The sequence below is a fragment of the Schistocerca gregaria genome, chromosome 7, assembly GCF_023897955.1.
Source record: "Schistocerca gregaria isolate iqSchGreg1 chromosome 7, iqSchGreg1.2, whole genome shotgun sequence".
Lineage (NCBI taxonomy): Eukaryota > Metazoa > Arthropoda > Insecta > Orthoptera > Acrididae > Schistocerca > Schistocerca gregaria.
The window spans coordinates 246,094,814-246,101,328 of record NC_064926.1 but is presented as its reverse complement, the minus strand read 5'-3'; positions in this window follow the sequence as shown (position 1 = coordinate 246,101,328).

The window sequence follows — 6,515 nt, the reverse complement described above, 5'->3', positions numbered from 1 at the left end:
TTATGGACGGAATCAGCTGACACCAAGGTGACACCATCAATCCAGTCCCAGGAAAAAGAAGTGAACTTAGTAGCCAGTTGCAAATGTAATTTGAGTAATTCCTGTGAGATAAACTGAAGGCTTCGGCGGGTGAATTGCACTCTCTCACGTACCAATGCCAGGCTGGCTCGTTTCTTGATTCTCTTAGCTGCTGCAGAATCGATGTGATGCATAACCTTAGCACAATTTGGAACAACATTCTCGGAACGACATCTCTTTAGAAAGACAAGAGTACTTAGCAAACGACATCTACGGTGGCGCAACTTTTCAAATTTCTTCATACTGCGATACATCTACTCCCCGTAAAGGTGTATGATGTGATTCTGATTTTGATTATCAAATACGCCGGGAGAAACTCAAGAATCACATTATTTTTGGGTATGTTGGGACTGCCTAGCTTAGTGGAACGGGGGAAATTTCTTTTGGGTTACGTGTATTTATTCATTTTTATACAAATGAAAAGTAATTTTGGGGTTAGTTGGCAGTGCTGTTGCAGCTGACCCTCATGTCTGCTAGCCCCAAGGTAAATTCAGAAACAAAAAGGATACAACACAATACTAAACACCAAAGGAAAAGACTATAATAGATGCATGCAACCACTGTTAACCACTCACTCTAAAATCGCCATCAGTATCGTACCACTCCAATACACAGGCTCTCCAGAGCAAAAAAAAAATATTGCTCGAAAAATTTACTCCGCAGTCAGAAAAACCATAAAAGAATGCTCCTTCATGACGCTGTCAAACAGATACTAGTTGTGGTGGATCGCGGTCCTTCACTTACACTCCCCCGTAGCACAATGAAAACATCTAGCTCCAAGGTGGAGGAAAATTGATGATGTGTAGTAACTACCTCCTTATGTGAACTGATTATAATCTCCCCTACAGAAAGATGTTTTGCGAATGGTTGACAATATGTCCTTCTGCATGACTTAGGAACCAATTTGCTAATGGAGATGAAGATGTGAACTTGAACAATCCTTCGTACGGCATACGATATTCTTTCATTGGTGAATGGAATGTTTGAGCGACGACTCGTAAGGAAAACCTTGAACAAAAGAAATCGAAACGGACTTGCCAGTTTTTTCCTAGTTCGTCCCGTTACATCTTCCTATGTAATGGTACAATATAGACTTGTGCGAAATCAATTGCATCTACAATGTATCCATCTCATGTAAAATGTAGAAGTAATTCTTTGTATGCAACCGTTACGAGAGTCGCAAGATTCAGGACCCATATAGCAAGCATTACCGCTTGCGGCGAGCCACCGTCAACCCACGTCCCTGCCATTGCTGTCTGTGTAAAAGGAAAGCTGTTTGTTCTGGAATGAATTCCCTTCACTCGGCTGCACCACCCTTTGTATTGGGAAAGACGAACTATCCGCGACCACGGCAGAGCAAATTGCTGAGACCAGGGGATTCTCTTTGGTGGTGTTACAGGCGTCATACTAAGGAAGGATACAATTCAGCAGGGACTACATACCCAAATCTGTCTTCACGGCTTGAGCAGTCAACCACCCGAGTGACTCAGAATAAAAGCGACACAATCCTCCGATATTGGGGAGAGTGATCTCGAAGGCGCCCCAGCGCGTGTGCGACATTGCTATGCAGCATGGTGCCCCAACTCCGTAGAAACAAAATACATGTGACTGGTGCCACGATCTCCAACGTAGTCTATCAATAAAAAAGGGGGTCTACATCATGTTTCAATCATGTTTTTCTGGTGCCAAACAAAAGGTTGCCATGACATATGAATGCATAGCTGCCAAGAGTGAGTGGAAGGCTGTTTTACAAAACGTTCACTGTCTTTTTAACAATATGTGACATGTAAGTTGGTGTGTGTGCCACTAACGACTGATTTCATCTGTGAGACGTCTTGAACTGTTTCGACCTGAAACGCACCCACCGATTGCATGCCAAACTTAATTCAGATGACTGTCCGAAGGAGGAATGCCTTTGACCCACAGTCCTAAAGGATGATCGTGTTACTTATATACTGCGTCCATTAGTCCTGCAGTGGGAGGAAATCAGGAAAAGGTACATGCTGGGGTCATCAGTGGGTATTTTACCTGGGGTCTGAAGTAGAAGAAACTGTTACCCAAGAACATTATTTAGTCAAAAAGAAGCATTAATATCAATTTCCTTCTTAGTCAACCCTGCAACTCTCTTTAAGAACAGTGTACTACCCCATGACACTCCGGGTGATAATGGGCGCTATGTTTAGTGATGTGTGAAGCAAGGCAGTGCTAAAAGATTCGACTGTGGAAACGACGTTTTTCGCTTTCAGCAATAAACGATTAGAATTTATCTGTATGTCAGTGTGGGAAAGACTCACCTCTAATTTGCGCTCAATGAATTTTACCAAAACTGTCCGTTTTCATTGTTTATAAGTGTCCGTTTTCATTGTTTTCTATTTGTATTTTGCGATCCAAGTTCTTTGGACGTTCGTTGTACACTGTTTAACTCCTTAATTAGATTATTTGAACTGCTACTGCAGCATGATTCTGTTTCGAACTCTCTATTGGCTGTCAAGTTTTTTTTACCTACCATTGTTAATAAGCATAAGTACTTGATTTTCTTAATTCTGTTTGAAATGGTAAAATGAGAATTTATTTTCGTTTGTGATAATCAATATCGTTGAAAAGATGTAATAAATGAGAATAGTTAACAGTATATTATTTCATAATATGGTGTTAAAGTTAGTTAACCGGTCTTCTCATAATGCCTTCAGTTCATTTTGCTATCAACAAGGATATTTGAAAATGTTAGATCTAACTAGTTTAATGGCGTTTATACATAATATATTACATTTCATTCTCGTGTTGCAATTGTCTTTCTCAATTGAAACTTCTGAATACGTAATGTGTACATTAGGTTACATTCATTAGAGTAATTTCATTACAAAAGAACTATGTGTTCATTGATGTTTTGTATGTTATTCACTTATTTTTATAATAACCAACCGTGTTTGTATTTATCATTACTCGCATCATGTTTGACAGTGGATTACCTGGAACATTCAGTTGATTGTAGACCTCTTACGTTTGATCTTATCTTTTTTGCGCTGGTCATGTACTGACATTAAAGATTATTGGTTCCATTGTTTATACTATTAGTAACTGTAATTCTCTCTAAAATGATCCCTCAATTAATTCCTTCATATTCCATAACTGATCCTTGTGACTATATCCATTTATTTCTCCTTACTGGTTAAGAAAAATGCAAGGGACTGCAGTCAAACTCGAAAGACAGAACCAAACCATTTCTGTTCTCTTGACCCTTGCAATGTGAAATGGATCAATTACAATTGTAAAATAAACTTCACATTGATAACACATCTAGGATGCTTCTATTGCCGATTTCAAGACGAACATTGTTGTGTCAAGTTAATAATCAACCTCTGAAGAAAGTATGAGTAAATCAGTTCATTTTTGTTGTTTATATAATATTTTCCGTTGCCATAGTAGGCTATAAATGACCATGAATGGATCAGTGCGTGATCAAGTGGTTTTCAAATGTTTCCACAGGCAATCGTAGTTAGCAAACAAAGTGAGCAGTACTTGTCAACATACTGTAGTGTGGAGGTACAGAAGAGAACCAGAGCAGTGGTCAAGTCCAAAGATAAACGTAGGTTCAGATGTTATTGGCGTGCAGTTGTTAATATGTAGTATGATAAGCCCCTTCAAGAGTTCGAAAGAGGAAACATGTCACCCAAGCACCAGTTGGTACGATCTTGCGGCGAAATCGTAATATATACCCAACTTGAGTAATTTATTATTTGGTTGTTGACAAAGGTATTTGAATGTGATAGCGTAGGTGGTAAAAGTGATTAATGTATTCTATGTCAGCGGCTTATATTAGCGAAACTTTTTGTGATCGCTTTTTGAATTGTTTTAATTTAATTTCATGAATCTGTACTTTGATGGGATGAGCTGTGCTCAATTCCGTGGTAACGCTGGATGTATCCTGAGTCCGATGCACTACGTACGGGGGGGTCCACTTCTACCAATTTCATTGTTTATTAACTGATGTATTGTGTGGGCAATATTGTAATAAATTTGTATTTATTTGATTGGCGAATTTTTATGTCTAGTATCATCAACAATGTTCGTTACATCCTCACATACATGAAATTTCTTAGATCCAACATTGTCTTGCATCTTGTAGAATGTGAAATGTTATCCTTAACGAATACCTCCATACATGAATAATTATTATTTGTTGGCCATTCTTAATTAAAAAAAAGAAACAGCTGCCGCCAGTGGTCTTTGACACAGTACCGTTGACTGCCTTTTCCTTGCTAGAATGCGAGTTGTTCGGAGCATCGCCACTATTGCACCATTTGAATGTGTATGAATATAAATGCTCCTTGTCGCAAGATGATGGAATTTTTTTGCCTCGAACACGAGGCTGATTCAACTCACAGAAATCAATGTATCCTCATTGTTGACACATGATATATTTTAAGGGACCCCCAATTAATGAGGAGTAACCAACCGGACAAATAAGCTCAACTGTATGTCCCTGTTTTCAATTTGAAAGCCTTGTTTTATAAATGTGTTTTGCTGTACTTTAAGTGATCCTCCTATGATTGACTTAAATAAATCGCCATAATTCAAGATAAAAGAATATTTCTGTAAATGATTTCCTTTCAACGCGTTCCGTTTCCTATCCATCCTCATGCAGCCATCCCTGAAAGCGTAATCGAAAGTAATATTAGTGGGCCTGTAAAAACAAGTAATAAAGCAAATAAGTAGATGGGTAGTGAATAAGCAAATAAATAGATGTGTAGTGAGGTAAAGACTAGCGTAGCCTAACTAACGTCACATTCTGTTATATTGTTGTATAGATCGTAATTATCAGTTCTGCAAAACCGTTATTCATGTTTTTCATGGCTGTATTCAACAACATTAATTTTAAGGAAATACAAGTATGACAAGCACATAATGTGACTCAGGTGAAACCGCGTCTTCCTCACCAGTAAATATTGAAACGTTCAAACTAACTCACACTCACCCACCAACCGACCCACTCACTCACTCACACGCACACACACACACACACACACACATACACACACAAAGCCCCTTCTCCTCCCCATCCCCCACCACATCTACGTAGTTTTCTGTATACATGCTGTGCAATTATAAACAGTACACCTTATATGGGCTTAGAAATTTACATGATGCTGATGGTTTAACGTTTGCGCGCACATAACATGAGAAATGTGCAAAGATGTGACATTAACGGAGGATTAAGAATGAGGTAGGTTCAACAGTTTTAGAGAACTACTTGCACACAAACCAGGTGTTCCTTCAAAGATTCACCAGGCACATTTTCTCTGGTAGTTTTGACAGATATTTGTTGTTTTGGTTTTGCAATGTGCAGCTGGAGTTAGGTGAAACAAATAATGTTCGTCCCGTCTTTCGTGCGACCTCTAGTGTCAATAGAAGGCCCCAGTTTGATTTAGTTATAAATAAAATAAAAGATTTTAGAGTGAAATTTTATACACCCAATCAATAAATTGGACACAATCTTGTACGATATTCGGTTCATCAGTGAGTACAATAGCGTTCAGAGAAAGGCATAGTCACAAAAAGAGGACATATTGCTGTGTCAGGACATCGGAAGTGTTACGGAAGAACCTACAGCTTAATCACGTTTGGCATATTACTGTCTCCGAAACATAATTTTGGATAAGTTCTGATGGCTAAAATGTACATTTGTAAGAAAATTGCGTAACTGGGAAATCTTTCCGCAACAAAAGGTTATCTTAGTAGATTATGTGGCTAACCCGAACTTGAACACATACTGTGATAATTCAAGAGCCCTCTTGACAATCGTTACCATCCCTCACAAAGAGTGATGCGGAGGCATGGAAGCGTCCTTGGTAGATGCAGATGGGATGCAATTCGCCTCCATAATGCATTCCAGGCATGCTCTATAGCATTCAGATCCGGGGACCTCGCTGGCCAATCCATACATGCTCATCCACCACAGCAGCTGGATGCGGACGCTCGTTATCGTCCATAATAGGATATCTCAACCAACTGAACCTCTGAAAATGCAAGCATATGGTAGCAGTACCTAATCTATGTACCTCTGACTACCAACAAATATGTGAAGTTCAGTACGGCCATTCAACATAACACCTCCCCACACCCTGGCGCGCCGACCGGAGTGGCCGAGCAGTTCTAGGCGCTACAGTCTGGAACCGCGTGACCGCTACGTTCGCAGGTTCGACTCATGCCTCGGGCCTGGATGTGTGTGATGTCCTTAGGTTAGTTAGGTTTAAGTAGTTCTAACTTCTAGGGGAATGATGACCTTTGAATTTAAGTCCCATAGTGCTCAGAGCCATTTGAACCATTTGAACACCCTGGCGCCATCACCACCAATACGGCCTCTTCCCTCGATGTTCCTGGGGTTGTATCGGTTACCAAGTTCTTTCCAGAATAATGTCATTTCGAAAACTGAAGAG